The sequence below is a fragment of the Bos mutus genome, chromosome 4 (assembly GCF_027580195.1).
Source record: "Bos mutus isolate GX-2022 chromosome 4, NWIPB_WYAK_1.1, whole genome shotgun sequence".
Taxonomy (NCBI): Eukaryota; Metazoa; Chordata; class Mammalia; order Artiodactyla; family Bovidae; genus Bos; species Bos mutus.
Genome location: NC_091620.1, coordinates 5,875,704 through 5,896,697, shown reverse-complemented (window position 1 = coordinate 5,896,697; position 20,994 = coordinate 5,875,704). Strand labels below are relative to the sequence as shown.

At 48.1% G+C, this 20,994-nt stretch overlaps 1 protein-coding gene across 1 annotated transcript in view; it reads left to right on the top strand.

Annotated features, from left to right (window-relative positions):
* Window positions 1–20,994, top strand: part of PTPRN2 (protein tyrosine phosphatase receptor type N2) — a 605,862-nt gene that overhangs the window by 283,271 nt on the left and 301,597 nt on the right. The window lies entirely within an intron of this gene.

Sequence of the window (20,994 nt, the reverse complement as noted above, 5' to 3'; positions counted from 1 at the left end):
GTCAGGTTGCCTGGCCAACTGGTTGCTTGCGTGTCAGTTAGAAAAGATGGTATGTTCATACATGGGGCGGACATGGTGCATATGGGCTTCAGAGACCTTCTGTGTGAGGTCAGATTGCTGACACTTGAGTTGGAGGGACCATGGGGCTGTGTCCCTCCTGCCTTGCTTCCCCATCCATCTCCATGGCCTGCTTTTTCTTGGCTTTATTAGGAAATCATTGACAAACAACATTAAAATATATGATGGTTTGACATATGTATACATTGTGAAACTGTTCTCCAAGTTAATTAGCACTTCCATCACCTCACACCATTGCCTCCTACACTTTTCTTGGTGAGAATGATTGCAGGCTGCTCTCTTGTTAGCCCATTTCAAGGACATGACTCAGTGTGGTTAACCAGTCTGCGCTGCATCTGCAGAACACCCAGCCACTCACTCTTGGGACGGGGCCCCAGTGACCCCTGGGAGGGCCTTCCGCAAGGACCTGGCGTCCAGATGAGGAGTGAGGGCAACTGCCTGCACCCCGCCCTTTTCTTGGTTCCTGGCTTGTTCCTCAATCACTGCCCATATACTGTAACATGAACTTAGGCAGAAGTGGGGCAGGTAATTTGAGAAATGAGAAAAAGAGCATAAATCCTTCTGAGGCACTTTAAAACCAAGCCTAACCCAGATGTGGCCACCCCAGAAGCCCAGGACGGCTTCTCCTCAGACCTGGACTCGCCATTCGAAAGCCCTGAAGCAGCGCCAGTGTGGCCAGGAGACCTCTCTGTGTCCTGGGTCTGGGTCCAGAGGTCCACCCGTCCCCAGCCTGGCTGCTGGGCACTGACTCAGCTGGCTCCCAGGACCTTCCTTCTCCCTGACTCGAGGATGGCCTCTCTGTCTGATGTTTCTCGTTGGGAAAATCAACAGTGGATAATTATCACAACCTTTCTTCTCTAACAAGTTTAAGCCACACTTGTCAGGAGGCGCTGGCGTTCATCTGCAAATGCACCTTTCTGTAATTCTGAGGCGGAAAATGCGTTTCAAGAGACACCATCCCGCCCTTTGCCTTGGTGTTTGTTAACATTATTAATCTGATTTAAGTGAAGATTATCCTTCATATTGCTTCCCACATATGCACATTTTTCCCTTTAAAATTGGGAGGTTATGCCAAATGCTATGTTGTCCTTTCCTGCGAGGATGTACGGGGCTGTTTTAACACAGATTAGTCCGAGTGCAATGGCAAAGCTCTGTAGGTGGTGAAACTCACTTATCATTTGTATGATTAGTTTCACCTTGTAGCTGTGTCTCCGAAAATGCAATTAACAGTTTCATATTCAGCTTAGCCAGCTTTTATTTCTGCTGCGTGCTGTGCAACATTTGCATCATAAAAAAAAACTAATTGGTAAACACAGTCTTGCCAGCTTCTCTGCAATCCACCCAATTCTCTTCACGTTAATTGGCTCAGCTTCAACACACACTGGATGGAATTTCAAAGGCTGCTGCAGATGAGAGAGCTCGGCGAGCACTTGTGTTTCACAGAACCGACTCCAAGGAGACTGGGGGAAAGTATTTTAAATTAATGCCGAATACAGGCAACTCTTGTCCAGCCGTTGCTATGGAAACCATTTTGTCTGCTAATCTGATGGGGGTGTGTGTGTTTACTGGGATTGGTCCCCAGTGACCTTCAGAGAGGAAGTGGGCTCCGAGGGCCCCCTGCCCTTGGCTGCTGAGGGGGGACCCTGGACCCCTGTGTGTCTCTCAGAGGCGTCCTCTCTGCCCCAGCTCAGCCCGGGAGTGCATGGCCAGTCTGCCCGCGTGTGACCCCAGGTTGCAGCGCTGCAGTGGAGACACGTCCATCCACATGGAGACGCGGTTCCCCGGACAGCACCATCGCCCGCTGTCCCCTCCTCTCCATGGCCCTCCTGCGAGCTTTCATGGCACCATTTGGCGCCGTAGAGATATGCTTGTGTTTTCTTTCTCGCAGAGAAATGCTGATGGTTGGCCAGAATGGGCCAGGTCTTGAAAGCAGTTCTCAGTCCTTGAGTGGGGGCCGGCCTGCGGGACGTGTGCTGTGTCTTCCGCGGAGCTTCACAGAGCCTGAGCGGCTGTGGCGAATGTCCACTCAGGGTCATTCCCTGCAGCCCCGAGGCATTCAGCAGTGCCTGATGATGGGAGAATCCGCTGGCCTTAAAGTTAGACTCTTGTCTGCTGTCCTGCCCTCCTTCCCGCCCCATCCCTCCCCGTGGCTCCTCCTGCTCCTGCCTCGTAGACCCTAGACTCTGTGCTGCTCTGTCTTAATTGCCAGGATCTAAGGAATAGATGTTTTTCCTGACGGTTTACCATGAGGACTGTCAGACAATTGTAATAGATGTATTTGTTGTCTGCTTTAAATTCATATACATAGCTTTTTTGCTTCATTGCAGAAAAAAAGGAAGAAAGACCCCATATATTCAGCTTCCTTTGAAAGTGGATTCTGACATGTAGATAGGGGGTGGGGGTGGGGGTGGCAGAAGCGGATGCTGCCCCTGCTGTGGGCAGGTGAGAGTGGAAGGAAGTGTGAGATGGGGTCACAGTGCCAGGGTGCAGAACCAGGAAGGATCCAGACCGAGCACACGGGGTCTCCAGCATCCATGCTCCCCATCATCGGTCGAAGGTCGTGCCCCACCCCATCTCTTCCAGAGACGTGGCTCATGCTCCAGGCCTGTGAGGACAAATGGAGAAAAGGTAACTGAAGCTGTTATGGTTGAGAGGAGCTCGAAGATAGACAGGCCAGTCACTGGATCCAACGCGAGGGCAGATGGGGCCGGGCTGGTACTGGGCCCTGCTTGTGCGGAGAGTTCAGCTATGTGCCGGGCTCCCTGGGCATTTGGAGCTAGAATATTTTTTTTTGCTCTGTCCAAGCCTCCAATTTCAGCTACCTACTTTTCTCTGTGGAATTTGCAAGATAAAAGGGAAGAAAAAAAGAATAGAAGGGGAAAAATCTGAAAAGTTTTATTACATTAAATATTAGGAAATGAAAGTAAGTTTTTAATTTAAAAAAGAGTTTTCATGAAAAACAGTAGGCTTAGCTTATTTTTTTTCAGAACAAAGGGAAAGATAGATGAATATCATAGAAGTACACAATGGATGGATGGAAAGATGGATGATGGATGAATGGATGAGTGGGTGGGTGGATGGATGGATTGATGAATGGATAGATGATGGATGGGTAGGTGAATGGATGCATGGTGGATGGGTGGATGGATGATGGATGGATGGATGGGTGAGTGGGTGGATGGATGGATTGATGAATAGGTAGATGATGGATGGATGATGAATGGATGGTGGATGGGTGGATGGATGATGGGTGGATGATGGGTAGATGGATGGATGATGGATGGATGGTGGATGGGTGGATGGATGATGGGTGGATGGGTGAGTGGGTGGATGGATGGATTGATGCAGGGATAGATGATGGGTGGATGGGTAGGTTGATGGATAAGTGATGGATGGATGGATGATGGATGGATGGTGGATGGGTGGATGGGTGGATGGATGGATGATGGATGGATGGTGGATGGTGGATGGATGGATGGATGGATGGTGGATGGGTGGATGGAAGAATGGATGAGTGAAGGGATGGTAGGTGGATAGATGAATGGATGGAAGATGGCGGATGGAAGGAGAATATTCAACAGCGGCTAATCCCCATAGAAACTGTGCCTAATGGATTGGTAGTTTGGCAACTTGCCTAATCTGCTCAGGAGCTGCCTGGCTGAGAGAGAGGGCACTGGGCTGTGATTCTGAAGTGGAATTCAGGGAAGACGTTTTCTTCTAGAAGCATGCCATTAGGGCGATGGGAACCTTAGTGAGCTGGAGCCTGAGTGGTAATGTGAATTTTCCTCTTTGGTTACATCTTTGGCAACCCCATGCATTTCCTCCCGTCCAGCAGAGCAGCTGTCCATCAAGCGAGGACAGACCAGGTCTCCGTTGTGAGCATCGTGGGCTGAGCGTGCAGGTGGTTGTGAGCAGTGTGCCCTCCAGACGCGCGTCTCCTTCAGATCATTGCAGGCGGGCCACTTGACTAAGTCCTGCCCAGTAGGTATCAGCCAGAGTGTTCTGCGCACATTCTCTGTTCCTCCCTCATTTCCTCTGTCTCATTCCCGCTTCCAAAGTATAGATGTGATGGCCGGAACTGCTGCCACACCATGGTCCATGAGGTGACTTGGGAGTTGAGGCCACACACCTGAGAGCAAGAGAGGGAAAGGAGGACTCATGATGTCAAGTCCCGGTCTTAGCCCTGAATTACCAAGTTCCAAGTTTACATGAGAGACAAATCTGCCATATTGCTCCCTGGGCCGTCACTGTCAACACGCAGCCAAAGTCAACAACAGCAGACACTGATGCACATGGAACCCCACCCACCCCACCCCACACCGATAGCTTGATCCACCTTTAAAATCTCCCTTCTGCTCGTTGTGAATTCTGGTTTCTCTTCCATGGAGATTTGTTATCCTTCACTTCAGAATTTTTCCACTCTGGTTTACCAAACACCATAGGGTTTCTTCTTTGAAAGGCTGCTGCCTAAACTCTGTGGCTTGCTTACGGCTGCCTCACCATGACTCACTTTACGTCCTCTGGATATGACACTCAGTCCCGGCCTTTCTCTCCTCTCCCGTCACTCATCCACTCACACCAGGCAGATATGTTCAGATGTCCTCTCGGTAAACAGTGTGTATCAAGCACCATGAAAAATCCACAGACGGATGGGCTGTGGGCCCTGCCTCTGGGCTCCTATAACCTGTTAGGAAAGATTCTAAAAGAAACAGATATCTAATAATTATACAATAAACAACTTCTACAAAGCAGAAATGAGAGTGACTTTCATAACAACCTTGAAGTCACCCACATGCATCAGTTCAGTTCAGTTCAGTTCAGTTGCTCAGTCGTGTCCGACTCTTTGCGACCCCATGAATCGCAGCACGCCAGGCCTCCCTGTCCATCACCAGCTCCCAGAGTTCACTCAGGCTCACATCCATCGAGTCAGTGATGCCATCCAGCCATCTCATCTTCTGTCATCCCCTTCTCCTGCCCCCAATCCCTCCCAGCATCAGAGTCTTTTCCAATGAGTCAACTCTTAGCATGAGGTGGCCAAAGTACTGGAGTTTCAGCTTTAGCATCATTCCTTCCAAAGAAATCCCAGGGCTGATCTCCTTCAGAATGGACTGGTTGGATCTCCTTGCAGTCCAAGGGACTCTCAAGAGTCTTCTCCAACACCACAGTTCAAAAGCATCAATTCTTCGGTGCTCAGCCTTCTTCACAGTCCAACTCTCACATCCATACATGACCACTGGAAAAACCATAGCCTTGACTAGACGGATCTTTGTTGGTAAATTAATGTCTCTGCTTTTGAATATGCTATCTAGGTTGGTCATAACTTTCCTTCCAAGGAGTAAGCGTCTTTTAATTTCATGGCTGCAGTCACCATCTGCAGTGATTTTGGAGCCCAAAAAAATAAAGTCTGATACTGTTTCCACTGTTTCCCCATCTATTTCCCATGAAGTGATGGGACCGGATGCCATGATCTTTGTTTTCTGAATGTTGAGCTTTAAGCCAACTTTTTCACTCTCCACTTTCACTTTCATCAAGAGGCTTTTGAGTTCCTCTTCACTTTCTGCCATAAGGGTGGTGTCATCTGCTTATCTGAGGTTATTGATATTTCTCCTGGCAATCTTGATTCCAGCTTGTGTTTCTTCCAGTCCAGCATTTCTCATGATGTACTCTGCCTATAAGTTAAATAAGCAGGGTGATAATATACAGCCTTGACGTATTCCTTTTCCTATTTGGAACCAATCTGTTGTTCCACGTCCAGTTCTAACTGTTGCTTCCTGATCTGCATATAGGTTTCTCAAGAGGCAGGTCAGGTGGTCTGGTATTGCCATCTCTTTCAGAATTTTCCACAGTTTATTGTGATCCACACAGTCAAAGGCTTTGGCATAGTCAATAAAGCAGAAATAGATGTTTTTCTGGAACTCTCTTGCTTTTTTGATGATGCAGCGGATGTTGGCAATTTGATATCTGGTTCCTCAGCCTTTTCTAAACCAGCTCGAACATCTGGAAGTTCACGGTTCACGTATTGCTGAAGCCTGGCTTGGAGAATTTTGAGCATTACTTTACTAAAGGCTTCTATTCTCTGTCCTAGGTCGAGTCTGAAGTTCTTTCCAAGTTATGAAATGGTTATTTTGATATATTATTGTTATAGTTTTCTGAAGAGAATGAAAGAAAGGAGGAAAATGAAAGAAAAAGAATTTACACCATGACTGGACTGAGGAAGAGCTGGAAAACGTGCCTTGTTATAAAATATTACTAATTACCTATGACCAACGAAACCAACTAGACTTAAAAACTAATAATATTATTTTTTCACTTAGTGTTGTGCCCTCCAGGTCCATCATGGCAGAATTTCTTTCTTTTTAAAGGCTGAATAATATTCCACTATATGCAGATGTAATTTCTTTATCCGTTCATCCATTGACATACAGTTAGGTAGTCTGCACATCTTAGCTATTATGAATAACGCTGTGATGAGCAGGGGTGCAGAAGTCCCCTACAGACGTGATTGTGTTTCCTTAGGACTTTGACCCGGAAGTAGAATTGCTGGCACTTCCGTTTTTAATTGTCTGAGGAACCTCCACACTGTTCTCCCCAGGACTGCTCCGACTTACATTTCTTTCAGTGGTGCACAGCAATTGCTTTCTCTCCACGTCCTTCTCACAATAAAACAAAAGATAAGATTATTCTTGCTCTCTTGTTAAAAAGTAAGACGGGTCTTGCACACATCGTCTTTCAGCTGTTTAGCGTGTCGTCTCTGCGGGGCACTGGTCAGCTTGCACCACTAGGCCCTGACCCCCCTTGTGTCATGGTCACTAGTCTGTACCCCAGTGTCTGCAAACAGCAGAACGGACAGAATACAAGGCTGGGCTCCTACTTTCATCTTGTTTATGGCTGAGTAGCAGTCCACTGTGTAAATGCATCACATCTTCTCTATCTGCTCATCTGTCCACGGCCATGAAGGTTGTGTCCAATTCCTAGCTATTGTAAATCGTGCTGCAATGAACATAGGAGTGCATGTATTTTTTCAGATTAAAGTTTTCTCTGGATATATGCCCAAGAGTGGGATTGCTGGATCATATGAGAATTCTATTTTTAGCTTTTTAAGAAACCTCCATATGCTTCTTCATATTGTTGCACCAATTTACATTCCCACCAATAGTACTGGAAGGTTCTCCTTTCTCCACACTCTCTTCAGCATCTGGTATTTACAGATTTTTTTGATAATGGCCATTCTGACCCATGTGAAGTTGTAGTTTTGATTTGCCTTCTCTACTAATTAGTACCCCTTCATGGATCACAGCTTTGTCATGGGAATAGGACTTGTGTAACTCAGTGAAGCTATGAACCAAGCCGTGCAGGGTTACCCAAGATAGATGGGTCACAGTGAAGAGTTCTGACAAAGTGCTGCTCACTGGAGGAGGGAATAGCAAACCACTCCAGTATTGCCGTGAGAACCCCAAGAACAGTATGAAAAGGCAAAAAGATATGACACCAGAAGATGAGCCCCCAAGTCGGGAGGTGTCCAACATGCTCCTGGGGAAGAGCAGAGAGCAATTATTAATAGCTCCAGGAAGAAAGCAGCAGCTGGGCCGAAGTGGAAGTGACGCTCAGTTGTGGATGTTTCTCGTGGTGAAAGTAAAGTCTGATGCTGTAAAGAACAACACTGCATAGGAACCTGGAACTGTAGGTCCATGAATCAAGGGAAATTGGATGTGGTTAAGCAGGAGATGGAAAGATTGAACATCAGCATCTTAGGAATCAGTGGACTCAGATGGACGGGAATGGGTGAATTTAATTCAGATGGCCATTATATCTACTACCTGGGCAAGAATCCCTTAGAGGAAATAGAGCAGCCCTCACAGTCAACAAAAGAGTCTGAAATGCAGTTGCTGTTGGTCAGTCACTAAGTTCGGTCTCCCTCTTTGCGACTCTGTGGACTGCAGCATGCCAGACTTCCCTGTCCTTCACTATCTCCTGGAATTTGCTGAAATTCAGTTCTTGGGTGCAGTCTCATAAATGACAATGATCTCAGTTCGTTTCCAAGGCAAACCACTCAACATCACAGTAATCCAAGTCTGTGCTGCAACCACTGATGTCAAACAAGCTGAAGTTGATCAGTTCTATGAAGACCTACAAGACCTTCTAGAACTAACACCCAAAAAAGATGTCCTTTTCATCATATGGGATTGGAATGCAAAAGTAGGAAGTCAAGACATACCCAGAATAACAGGCAAGTTTGGCCTTGGAGAACAAAAGGAAGCAAGGGAAAGGCTAGCAGAGTTTTGTCAAGAGAACGCACTGCTCATGGCAAACACCCTTTTCCAGCAACACAAGAGATGACTCTACACATGGACATCACCAGATGGTCAATACTGAAAGCAGATTGGTTATGTTCTTTGCAGCCAAAGATGGAGAAGCTCTATACAGTTTGCAAGAACAAGACCTGGAGCTAACTGTGGCTCAGATCATGAGCTCCTTATTGAAAATTCAGGCTTAAATTGGAGGAAGTAGGGAAAACCACTAAGCCATTCAGGTCTGACCTAAATCAAATCCCTTATGATTATACAGCGGAGGTGACAAATAGATTCAAGGAATTAGATCTGATAGGCAGAATGCGTGAAGAACTATGGACAGAAATTCATAGCATTGTGCATGAGGCACTGACCAAAACCATCCCAAAGAAAAAGAAATGCAGGAAGGCAAGATGGCTGCCTGAGGAGGGCTTACAAACAGCTGAAAAAAGAAGAAGCAGAAGGAGAAAGGGAAAGGAAACCCTGACAATGCCGAGTTCCGAAGCATAGCAAGGAGAGATGGGAAGGCCTTCTTCAGTGAACAATGCAAAGAAGTAGAGGAAAGCAACAGAATGGGAAAGACTGGAGATCTCAAGAAAGATTGGCAAGATCAAGGGAACATTTCATGCAGGGATGGGCACGATAAAGGACAGAAGTGGTAAGGACCTAACAGAAGCAGAAGAGATTAAGAAGAGGTGGCAAGACATGGATGGGCCTAGAGAGTGTCAGACTGAGTGAAGTAAGTCAGAGAAGGTAAAATATGGTATGACATCCCTAATATGTGGACTCTACAAAGAAATGATACAATTGAACTTACTTGCAAAACAGACGGGACTCAACAGACTTAGAAAACAAATACATGGTTGCCAGGGGGAAGGGACAGTGAGGGAGTCTGGGGAAGTCATGTACAAACTACTGTATTTACACTGGATAACCACAGGACCTAATGCACAGCACGTGGAGCTCGCTCAGTGTCGTGTGCCGGCCTCGGTGGGAGTGGGGCGTGGGGGGATGGGCACGTGTGTGGCTGACTCCTTCACTGTTCAGCTGAAACTCCCGCAGCGTTGGTGATCGGTTATATCCAATACAAAGTAAGATGCTTAAAGTTTAAAAAAAGAAGAGGTGACAAGGATACACAGAAGAACTACACAAAAAAGGTCTTAATGGCCCAGATAACGACAGTGGTGTGGTCACTCACCTAGAGACAGACATCCTGGAGTGTGAAGTCAAGTGGGCCTTAGGAAGCCTTGGTACAAACAGTGCTAGTGGGTGTGACAGAATTCCAGATGAGCTATTTCACATCCTAAAAGACGATGCTATTCAAGTGCTCATTCAGTGTGTCAGCAAATTTGGAAAACTCAGCAGTGGCCACAGACTGGAAAAGGTCAGTTTTTATTCCAACCCCAAATAAGGGCAATGCCCAATAATGTTCAAACTACTGTACAATTATGCTCATTTCACATGCTAGCAAGGCAATGCTCAAAATCCTTCAAGCTCAGCTTCAGCAGTGTATGAACTGAGAATTTCCAGAAGAACCAGAGGTCAGATTGCCAACATTCACTGGATCGTGGAGAAAGCAAAGGAATTCCAGAAAAACATCTGCTTCTGCTTCATTGACTATGCTAAAGCCTTTGACTCTGTGGATTACAACAAACTGGAAAATTCGTAAAGAGATGGGAATACCAGACCACCTTACCTGTCTCCTGAGAAACCTGTATGCAGGTCAAGAAGCAACAGAACTGAATATGGAACAACTGACCGCTTCAAAATTGGGAAAGGAGTACAAAGCTGTATATTGTCACCCTGCTTATTTAACTTCTGTGCAGACCACCCTAATGGCAGAAGGTAAAGAGGAACTAAAGAGCCTCTTGATGAAAGTGAAAGAGGAGAGTGAAAAAGCTGGCTTAAATCTCAACATTCAGAAAACTAAGATCATGGCATCTGGTCCCATCATTTCATGGCAAATAGGTGGGGAAATGAAACAGTGTCAGACTTTATTTTTCTGGGCTTCAAAATCACTGAGGATGGTGACTGCAGTCATGAAATTAAAAGATGCTTACTCCTTGGAAGGAAGGTTATGACCAACCAAGACAGTGTATTAATAAGCAGAGACATCACTTTGCCGACAAAGGTCCATACAATCAAAGCTATGGTTTTTTCATTAGTCATGTACAGATGTGAGAGTTGGACTATAAAGAAGGCTGAGTGCTGAAGAATTCATGCTATCAAACTGTGAGGCTGGAGAAGACTCTTGAGAGCCCCTTGGACTTCAAGGAGATCAAACCAGTCAGTCGTAAAGGAAATCAACCCTGAATGGTAACTCAGCTGGTAAAGAATCTGCCTGTAATTCAGAATACCGTGGTTTCATTCCTGAGTTGGGAAGATCCCCTGGAGAAGGGATGGGCTACCCACTCCAGTATTCTTGGGCTTCCCTGGTGGCTCAGATGATAAAGAAACCACCTGCAATGCGGGAAACCTGGGTTCCATCCCTAGGTTGGAAAGATGCCCTGGAGGAGGGCATGGCAACCCACTCCAGAGTTCTTGCCAAGAGAATCCCCATGGACAGAGGATCCTGGCAGTCTACCGTTTATGGGGTCGCAGAGAGTCAGACACAACTGAGCAACTAAGGAGAGCACATTCATCGGAAGGACTGAAGCTGAAGCTCCAACACTTGGGCCACCTGATGTGAGGAGCTGACTTATTGGAAAAGACCCTGATGCTGAGAAAGAATGAAGGCAGGAGGAGAAGGGGACAATGGAGAATGAGATGGTTGGATGGCTTCACCAGCTCAATGGACTTGAGTTTGAGCAAACTCTGGGAGATAGTGGAGGACAGAAGCCTGGCAGTCCACCGGGGTCACAAAGAGTCAGACACGTCTTAGAAACTGAGCAGTAACGACAACAATTAGTGATGTTGAGCATCTTTACTTGTGTTTGCTGGCCATCTGTTTGACTTCTTTGGAGAAACATCTCTTCAGGTCTTCCGCCCATTTTTTAAATTGTATTGTTTGTTTCATTGTTGCTGACGTGCATATCCTGTTTGTATATTTTGGAAATTAAGCCCTTTTTGGGCACATCATTTGCAAGTATTTTCTGCTAGTCTGTGCGTGGACTGCTGGTTTTGTTTCTGGTTTCCTTCACTGTGCAGAAGCTAAGTTTGATCGGGTGCCCCTTGTTTATCTTTGCTTTTATTTCTGTTGCCTTGATAAACTGACCTAAGAAAATGCTGGTACAATTTCTGTCAGAGAATGTCTGCCTACGTTCTTGTCTAGGAGTTTCCTAGTGTCCCGTCTTCTGTGTAAGCACTTAGGCCATTCTGAGTTTATCCCTGTGGATGGTGTGAGGCAGTGGCCCAGCTTCATTAGTTCACGTGCAGCCGTCCAGTTTCCCCAGAACCACTTGCTGAAGAGACTGCTTTTTCTCTATTGTGTGTTCTTGTCGCCTTTACTGAAGATTAATTGGCCATCGATGTATGGGTTCATTTCTAGGCTCTCTGTTCTGTTTCATTGATCCACATGTCTGTTTTTTTGCCAATACCAGGCTGTTTTGATCACTGTAGCTTTGTAATATTGTCTGAAGTCTGGGATGGTTATGCCTCTAGCTTTGTTTGTTTCCTTCAGGATTGCTTTGGCAGTTCTGAGTCTTTTGTGGTTGCATATAAATTTTAGGATTATTTGTTCTATTGGTGAAAAATGTCATGGGTAATTTGATAGTTGTTGTTTGTTGATATTATTTAGTTGCCAAGTCATATCTCTATTGTGACCTCATGGACTGTAGCCCCCCAGGCTCCTCTGTCCATGGAATTCTCTAGGCAAAAGACTGGAGTGGGTTGCCATTTCTTTCTCCAGGGGAATCTTCCCAACTTAGAGATTGAATCCATATCTGCTATGTTGGCAGGTGGATTCTTTACTCCTGAGCCACCAGGGAAGCCCTATGTGATGGGATAACACTACATCTGTATATTGCTTTAGTAGTATGGCCATTTTGACAGGATTAATTCTTCTAATCCAAGAGCATGGGATGTTTTCCATTCTTTGAAACATCTTCAATTTCCTTTATCAGTGTTTCATACTTCTCAGCATATGAGTCCGTACCTCCTTGGTCAGGTTTATTCATAAGTATTTTGTTATTTTTTTGATGCAGTTTTAAAAGGGATTGTTCTTCTACTTTCCCTTTGTTATATTTCTTTGTTAGTATAAAGAAATGCAGCCGGTTTCTGCATGTTGGTCTTGTGTCCTGCTACCTTACAGAATTCATTTATTAGTTCTAATGGTATTTGTGTGCAGTCTTTAAGGTTCTCTATATATAGTATCATGTTGTCTACATATAATGACAATCTTACCTCTTCTCTTCCAATTTGGATAGTGTTTATTTCTTTTTCTTACCTGATTGCTGTGGCTAGGATTTCCAATAGCATGGGGAATAGAAATGGGCATCCTTGTCTTGTTTCAGATTTTAGTGACAAGGCTTTCAGCTTTTCACTGTTACATATTATATTGGCTGTAGGTTTGTCATAAATAGCTTTTATTATGTTGAACTCTGTTTCTTTTACACCCACTTTGGTAAGTGTTTTTATCATGAATGGATGTTGAATTTTATCAAATGCTTTCTTCTGCGTCTATTGAAGTGATCATGTGACTTCAGTCTTCTCTTTTGTTCACGTGGTGCACCACATTGATTGATTTGCGTACGTTGAACCATCCTTGTGACTGTGGAATGAATCCAGCTTGATCATGGCGTATGATCTTTTATTGGATTTGGTTGGCTAATATTTTGTTGAGAACTTTTGCATATATATTCATCAAAGATATTGGCCCGTAATTTTCTTTATTGGTAGTGTCTTTGTCTGATTTTGGTGTCAGCATGATGGTGGCTTTATTGAACGACTTTGGGAGTGATCCTTCCTCTTCAGTCTCTTGGAAGAGTCCAAAAAGGCTCTGTATGAATTCTTTGTATGTTTTGTAGAATTCACCTGTGAAGCCATCTCGTCCTGGACGTCTACATTCAGAGAGTTGTTGTTGTTTTCCTTTAGTTACAGGTTGCGTTTCACTTCTAGTGACCAGTCTGCTCAAAGTATCTATTTTTTTCTTGATTCAGTTTTGGTGGGTTATATGTTTCTAGAAACTGTTATATTTCTTCTAGGTTGTCCAGTTTGTTGGCATATAATTGTCCATATTTTTTTTTTTTTGGTATTTCTGCAGCACAAGTGTGATTTCTCCTCTTTTAGTTATTATTTTATTTGTTTTGCTGATCTCCCTTTGCTTCTTAGGGAGCCTGGCCAGAAGTTTGTCAGTTTTGTTTACCTTCTCAATGAGCTAGCTCTTGGTTTTATTGACTTTTACTTCTGTTTCTTAATCTCTATTTCATCTCTGATCTTTATTATTTCCTTTCTTCTACTGCCTTTAGCTTTTGTTTGTTCTTTTTTTCTGCTAATTCTTTTAGATGTTAGGTTAGGTTGTTTACTTCAGATTTTTCTTATTTGTTTGAAGAAGACCTGTATTCCTGTGCACTCTCCTCTAAACACTGCTTTTGTTAATCCTGTAGGTTCTGTGTGCTTTTGTTTGTTTTGTGTTGTTATTGTATTTCTCTTGGCCCACATCTTCTTGTGAACCCAAGCACATAATGTGTGCTCAGCCTGGTCTGCAGTTCTGTGTTACCAGACGCTGTTATTCTGGTTGTGATGACTGGTTGTTCAGGGCTCTTGTGAGCACGTGCTCCCTCTTCCAGCTGGATGGATGCTTTGAACTGGGGTGGAACCAAGCACCTGTGCCCGCGACTGAGGGTGATGGCGCTCTTAGAACCGTTCCAGTAAAGGGTTTCAAAGACGAAGGTAACAGAGAAGAGCTTCTACCAGCCCTTAATGCTAATTGGGAGATATGGACAATGGTGCTGTTCTTTTAAAAGCCATCTGTAGGCTTCCCAAGGAAGCAGAGGACACTGTGAGAGTCATTTTCAGTGTCACAGAGGCCCATTCTGTCTTCTTTAGCAATGGCATGCAGACAGGATCTTGTGTTGGTGAAGACACCATGGAGACCCCATGATGAACATCTTCAGTCATTTTCAAAGACGACTTGACTGTCACATTCCATGAGCCCATCTGTGTTCATAAATTGGTGAACTTCTAAAATCTTCTGTGTGTAGAGGTGGGCTTTATTCAAAGCAGAAAGATGCTATTAAAGTAGGGATGGGCCTTCCCTTCCACAGCCAAATAGGACCATTGGAATGGGGGCAGCAACCTCCTGTCCCACAGCATCTCAGGCCTTGGGTGTGACCAAAAGCCCTGTGCTGATATGTGAAATGAGGCCTCTGGTCGTCAAGCGTGAATGAGTGTCTATTTATTCTGCCAGGCTCAAGGCATCAGAGAAATAAGCAATCCTTTTACAAAAGACTTTAATTTAAAGCCTCTCAAATGGGCTCTTAGTATGTATGTTTAAGTTACCCTGGAAATACATTTTTTTGGAATAACTTTTACCTACTTTATGCTAAATGAATTTATGCTAAATGAATGAGATGCTACTGCACCATCTCTAAAACTGAACTTTTCTCTGAAAATGAAAGTTGCTCAGTTGTGTCTGACTCTTTGCGACCCCATGACTATACAGTCCATGGAATTGTCCAGGCCAGAATACTGGAGTGGGTAGCCTTTCCCTCTTCCAGGGGATCTTCCCAACCCAGAGAGTGAACCCAGATCTCCTGCATTGCAGGCGGATTGTTTACCAGCTGAGCCACCAGGGAAGCCCAAGAATACTGGAGTGGGTAGCCTATCCCTTCTCCAGGGGATCTTCCCGACCCAGGAGTCAAACCAGGGTCTCCCGCATCGCAGGAGGATTCTCTACCAGCCGAGCCACCGGCTGGGACTTTTCCCTAGTGGTCAGCATTTGCAGGACTCCTCCGTTGCTGGTTAACTGCATGCGTGGGGTCAGCGTGGAATGGAGCTGGTCTCACTCCCCACTGGAAGCACTGATCTTGGGGTTCTTACTTTTTCAAGCGCAGAAGAGATGTGTGTGTGCCTGACTGGATCTGCCGATGATGCCGCTCAGGCGGCCCTGTCAGCAGCTCCAGGTTTCTGTCAGTGCTGGATCGGTGGGTTCCAGACAAGGCTTGGTGACCTTTCTCTCCTCTGCATTTTCTAGAAGAAATCAACAGAGACAACTATGGTAACCTTTCCATGCTCATTACCGTAAGCTGTAGTGCCCTTAGGAAGAGGCCTGGCACTCACAGCGGCCTGGACGATGGCCGCCTCTCCTCGCCTCTCGAGCAGGCCATCCTGCAGCTTCCAGGCCGAAGGGAAGCGACTGTCGCACATCTTGTTTACGAGGCATTGGCATTTCTGCAGCACGTCTTACGCTCCTAGAGGCTCTAAAATCATCATCGTGGGTATCTCTATTGTGTGAAAAACAGAAATAAGCATTTCAGACATAAAATTTGGCGAAGTGGATGTAACACTTCTCAAGCCATTCTTTGAAAATGAACTCAGAGTCAGAGTGAAATTTACATTTATTTGCTTGAAGGACATGGTTTATAAAACCTCCAGGAATAATATATTGTCACAAATTTTTAAAAATGGAAACAAAATTTAGGGAGCACAGAAAGCAAGGGGATAAACATTCTCACACACGAATGTCGTGTTACACGGTCCTGAAATTAAACTGTCGGCAGATGATATGATTTGTCCGATTCTATTACCTCAGAGAAATATAATGTAAACAAGCAGCAAAACAGGCTCGATTTTTAACCCCTTCCTGTGTGAAAGGTGAGGCATCGACGACAGCAGAGGGACGCGTCCAGTCCATTTGGAGCACCTTGGTTAACGTGACATTTGCCGGTACGAGCAGCGGCCCTGTGGTGGAGGCTGAGGCGGGTCAGGGAGGGGTGGGATGGAGGTCTCTCGGTTTCGATCAGAGCTTGTCTCAAGGGTGTGAGAGTTCTCCTGGGGCGGGATGGGGCGAGTGGACGTGTCCAGGAGACACGCAGCGGTAGCTGAAACCCATGTGCTTTTCTCAGGCTGATATCACATTGGTCTCTTTCAGGTGATAATATTCATTCTTTTCCCCAAAACTGGACACTGGAAGCATTAACAGAGCGATTGTGTGCCTTTTCCACATCTCCGGGTCACAAAGCATTTTACGTGAGGAGCTAAAACACAGCTTCCACTTGGACCAGTTTATTTTAGCTCAGTATAAATTTTCCGGAACTCGGGGAAATGAGAAACATCAAATGGGGAACAAGGTGCTGACAAGTTGGCCATAATGCATGACAGTAGGTAGCAAATGAGTTTTGCAGTTTATAAAATTGTAAATGAAGTTTCTGATTAAGTCAGCAGCAGTGATGAAATTAATAGATACACTTGAAGTAATTAGACAAGCAGGCTATTCTTTAAACAGGAGAGAACCTGGGAAACTTTATTCCATTTTGTCAGGGACCTCAGACACCAGGGGAGGGAAGGGCTAATGAGCCCAGAGGGGAGGCTGCTGCCTCCTGCGAGGGTTCTGAGCCATGGTCTGCCGCAAAGACCGAGGAGTCTGTGCTGTGCTGGTCAGCTTCCCGATGGAGCCCACAGTCCCAAGAGGGCGGCACGCTGTTCCCAGGCACCTTCAGGCTGCTGCCTCCATCCATGACCAGTGAAGGGAGGGTGCCCCGGCCTGGCCCCACACCTGGGTGGAGCAGCTGCGGCCCAGCATCTGTTGGAGGCCTTCCGGGCCCTGACCCAGCCAGCGCTGTCCCTCCCCACCCCTTCCTCTCGCTCCCTGCAGGCTGGACCCCACGGCCCAGAGGTGTTTCTGTGAATGACCACCGGGCCTTGAGCGCCTGGCCCTCTGCTCAACAGGCCGTGTGCTCCTGGAGGGGCTGGGCAAGGAGATTCCCTTCCTACATCCTCCTCGGCTGTGCGCTTGGTCTAGGCCTCACGTGCTGTGTGGGGATTTCAGGGGCTCTTCGTCCACCTCATTCCTTTGGCATCCTTAAGCTTTCTGGGTGCAGTCTGCTGTGCAAAGCATCAGGCCCAGAGTGGTCATCCAGCGAGAGGCTGCAGCATCCAGCATTCTCCTCCTCACTACCTAACACAGCCTCTTAACCAGGCACAGGGGTCCTGGTGTCCTCCCCCTCCCCAGGGGCTGAGTCCTGCACCTTCTGTCCTCAACTGAGCTAGCACTGAGGACAGCTGAGTGAGTGAGTGAATGAATGAATAAGTGAATGGGTGAGTGAATGAGTGACCAGGTTAGTGAATGAGTAATGAATGAGTAAGTGAATGAGTGAGTGAGTGAATGAATAAGTGAATGAGTGAATGCATGCATGAGTGAGTATGAATGAATGCATGAATGAATGAGTGAATGAGTGAGTAAGTGATGAGTGAGTCAGCAAGTGAGAGTGAGTGAGTAATGAATGAGTGAGTGAGTGAACGGTGACAGCACCCGCAGGGGGCTTGCAGGAGCCGGGCACCGCGTCCCTGAATGGGGCTTCCCCGTGGTCAGTGCTGGCCACTCCTGCTTGGGTGGCCGGCAGCCCCGCCAGTTTGCAGGCTGTCTCTCACAAGGGCGTGTGGGAAGGACGAGGCTCCCACCTCACCCCGAGGTGCTGGGGGGCCGCCGCGTGTACCCTGGGGCTGCTGATCTTACTCCGAGAGAAACGGCATCGGATGTTTCTTGGTGTCAGTCTCGCAGCCCATGTCTTTACTTACAACCCCTGTCCTGGTCGTGGAGATAGTCTGTCTCGTCTACGGTGCTCCTCTGTTTTCTGACTCTGAGGGGCAGGGCATTTGTGTCCGGACTGTCTCAGAAATGTTGCCTTAACCCAGTGGTCTCCTTCAGACAGATCTGGTTCTGGGTGAGACGCCGCAGTGAACACGGCAGATCAGCTCTCTAAACACGTGAACAGTCTTACTGTGTTTTAAGCGGCTGTGCACCTTTAGAATCGCTTGAGAATTGCGTCACGGAAGTGGCTGGACTCCCGCTCGCGCTTTCACAGCTCGTACCCCACCGGTTACAACACTGCCTACGTGTCTGCACATCCAGCCCCCAGTAGGTGTGGGGGTCTGCTCTGCCACCCTCTGGCCCCTAGGAAAAGCCCTGGCTTCGCAGCCAGGATTCCAAATTCTGGCTCTGGTTGTAGCGAGAGCTGAGGCAAGTCCTGTAGGTGTCTGAGCTTCAAGCGCATCAGTGGCCGAGCGCAGACCCCCTTCCAGCCCACCCCTGCCATCGCCCCCATGGCGGTGGAGGCCCCGGGCACCTGCTGGTCCAGAGTCTCCACTGCGGCTCCTCTGTGCCTGGTGGCCTTGAAGTTGTTGAGAAACCAGGGAGCCAGCACTTGACAGGTCCATTTGGGAGACAAGCTGTGAAGATGGCTTGCTGTTTATCTGAAGGAGGACGAAGATGGACAGACAGACTAAACCCCAAAGGCCGGAGCAACATCGACTCGGGCGGATGGAGACCTCTGCCAGCAGTTGGAGCCTGGGAGATCCGACCCGCAGAGCCGGTGCTGCCATTCTAAGACAACCCCGAGGTCCCTTCCCGTCCTGAAGAGGAGCACGGATGGACTGCGGGGCCCAACGGGAAATGGAGGCGACGCGCGCGAGGAGCCCCGCCCCCACAGCGGGCACGCCTGCGGAGCTCAGTGCGTGCATCAAGCACTCCCTCCCACCTGCCCCACCTTCCACCCCAGTCGTCTAATGGTGCCTGCGTCTCATCGCCCCACCGCCTGCACAGCCGAGCTTCCCGCTGACCAGGGGCGTCCTGGGCGCTGTCCCGGAGAACTTCTGGGGGTGGCACCCCAGTGGACGCCTCTCGCCACAGGTTGTCCGAGGCACTGGCCCTGTGGGTGGTCGAGTCAAGGGACTGAATTTTTACTTTACATTTAAATAGCCACGTGGGGGTTGTCGCTCCCGATCGAATAGGACAGGCCCCGCATCTCTGGCTGTATGGGCTCAGTTTGATAAAGTGCAGTGTTTGGAGCCAAGACCGTGGACAGAAAGCGTTAGAGCTTCACCATCCACCACCCTGCAGCCACGGGCCCGTCGACTTCACTGTCTCCTCTCCCCCTCCTGCGGAAGGGGTGAGGGGAGGAGGGGGCCCCGCACCAGGCCCCGTGCGGTGTGGACGTCACGGCAGGCACTCAGGGAGTGAGTGGCCCGCCAGGGAGTGAGTGGCCCGCAGAGCTCAACATGGACTCACCAGGACCTCCTTGTCTCCATTGCTGTTGTTACTGTTCAGACGTTTGATGGTGAAGCCTGCATGTCTTCCGAGGTCCAAAGGGAAAACCCTCATCTCAGAACTGGAAGCAGATCCCCAGCTCCTAAAAGGCCGTTTTCCTGGAGGCTTCACCCAAGAAGAAGACGGGTTTTCTGAATGTTGGGATCCTTTTTGGCAGATTCATCACCAGGCTCTCCATCAGATGAACAAATGATGAATCAAAACAGAAGCTGAAGTAGCCACTCCCCAGCCCCCGCAGGTCATTCATCACCCCGAGCAGCACAGACTCGGATCGTTTCCATCAGAACCCCTCATCCACTCGTGGGAGTGGAGCCTCAAAGATGCTGGGTCCTCGGGGTCGGGGCACATTGTAGAAGCAGGTCAATGACTTTTGAGAGAAAAGATGTAATCGTTTTTCTCTCCAAGTGGCCCCTACTTTAACAATGTTGTCCGGTCAGTCCCTGTTGGGCACCCAGGTGACCCTGCCCTCAGCAGCGCTCAGCTTCTCCTGAGACCAAGGACGAAGCGTCTGGAGGAAACGCCGGCTGCTTCGCTTGGGGATGGAAGCTGAGCGCCCTGCCTCCCCACGTGCAAGGCAGAGCACCAAGCCGCATGACTGCTCTGTGAGCTGGAGCCCTGATCCCTCGGATAAGGAGCCCACGGCGTGCTCTGACTGACCAGAGCCGTGTGAGTGCCATGCAGGCTCTGACGCCTTCGCTTCATCAGAGCCTCTGCTCAGGCTGGGAAGCCGGTTGGAGTTCGTGACCAGCCCCCAGCACGCCAGCACCCAGGCTGGCCTGGGATCACGGGGATTCCAGGCTGGGCTATGGGAAGCTGTGACGTGGAAGAGGGAGCCCACGGGCCTGCCAGCCCCTCCTTTGGCAGGGGAGGCAAGGGCCTCTCATGCCCGCTCACCACCACCCTCACCCCGCTGACCGGCTGGCCCTCCTTCCAGCCTTCCTTGAGGGGGGCCCCAGCTCCAGACAGCTCCTGACCGCCTGTCTCCCCTCTAAATAGTAGCTGCCTGGGGCGAGGGGGAAGTCTGCCCCCTCTGGTCACTAATTATTGAGACACGATGGTCAAGAGGGAGAGGCAGACACGTGGACGCTTCCCAGGGCTGCCGGCCAATCCTCATAGTGAGGACAAAAGCCATGACTGCTGAGGCTGGTCCCTGAGATGCTGGGGCTGAGAAGACCACAGTCAGGGCCCTCACGCAGACTGCAGGTCCCTGTGGAGAGTCTGAGGTTCTTGTTTGGGGCTGGACGCTCCACTGACAGCCTTTCCCCTTGAATCTGATGGAAATGACTGAGGCTGACAGCCAGGCAGAGCCGCTCGCCCAGAAGAGGGGCTGGAAGGCATGGATGTTTGGAACCACCCCCACCCCCCAAGCTGTGAGACTGTGTTTTGTGAGGAAAGAGCCTGGTCTGGACCACGGAAGTCCCTCCT